The following is a 1418-nucleotide window of genomic DNA, read 5'->3' on the forward strand; positions in this document are numbered from 1 at the left end:
GGGTTTTTTTTATGCTTACTTTTAAATCCTTAACAGCAAAATATCCTCGCTTAAATTAATTCCTTTTTTACGTACACTCCCAGAGAAACCCTTTTATTCTCTAAAGTTGCTGAGGATACCAAATTCGTGAGAAAATTTCCATTCATTACGAAATGAGCATTTTCTTATTTTAATATTGGCATCATGAAACGTATGTGAAAAGTTAAAGCCAAATGTATCTCTCCATATTGGTGTCAAAACAATTTACAGGTTTCCCCTGTTTGCTGTAGTGCTTCCTTGTAACAAAGCATAAAGGCACTCATTTCATACCGGAATCAACTGTGAAATTCCCACTGACTCCAACTCTACTAGCCAAACCAACCCTAACCAAACCAGTGATATAATCAGAAAGCGTTTTCCTTCAGGAAGCCAAAAGCAACATCACCTTGATCATAAAGGTTTCACTTGGTTAGTGCTTTTTTCAGTTGGAGGAGAAAATCAATAAGGCCCCATCTGCACAATCTGAAGCTCATCTACCCCCCTCTCTGTTTACTGCCCTCTCCCCTTCAAGTACATTGACCCTAGTCCTCTCACTCCAGGCCCTCGACCAGACCCTTTGTCGTTATCCAGGACCCCCTTCATGCCCTTGCTTCCCTCCTTTTGAAGCCCAGATGGCGGCCCCATATCTGCAGCATTTCATTACAAACATCCCAACGCCCTGGGATGGGGATGGCCCGGTGGGGAAAAATTACACAACTCTGTTGACTGATCCCGCTTCAGATCTAGGACCACACACGTCAGGTGGACCCTCAATACTGCCAAGCAAACTTTCTATGATTCCGTAGTAAATTCATTCTCCCAACCTCAGGACTGTCTCTCCTGGCCCTTTCATCAAATTTCCAATATTCACCCCCCTCCCCAATACACACACACACACACACACACACACACACACACCAGATGACAACCTCTCATACTTACAGAGATAAAATAGATCCATTCCAAAGAGAACTAATCTTTCCAGTTAACGTTTCCACCAACCTTCCTGCCTACAGCCTTCTTTGCCACTTTTCTTGTACAAAGTTGGTTCTAAGGCCAATTCTTCCACTTAGGCCTTGGATCCAATGCCCTCTAGCCTTCTCAAGGAGTTTGCTTCCGCAAGGATCCCCACATCAGTCCCTTTTCTCTTTTGTACTGGCAATTTTTTGCTCTCTTGACTGGCTCTTTTTTGTTGGAATAAAAACATGCTGAAATATCATCTATTTTAAGTCACACACACACACACACACACACACACACACACCCACACCAGCCTTCAGTTCATCCAGCACCTTTAGAGCAAAAGTTTTTGAAAGAGTTGTCCACTTTTCTGTCAACTATTCTCACTTGTTCTGACTCCCTCCAGGCAGGCCACACCACTCCACTGAAAGAGATGTACC

The sequence above is a fragment of the Puma concolor genome, chromosome D1 (genome assembly GCF_028749965.1).
Source record: "Puma concolor isolate L17-30 chromosome D1, mPumCon1.1.hap2, whole genome shotgun sequence".
Lineage (NCBI taxonomy): Eukaryota > Metazoa > Chordata > Mammalia > Carnivora > Felidae > Puma > Puma concolor.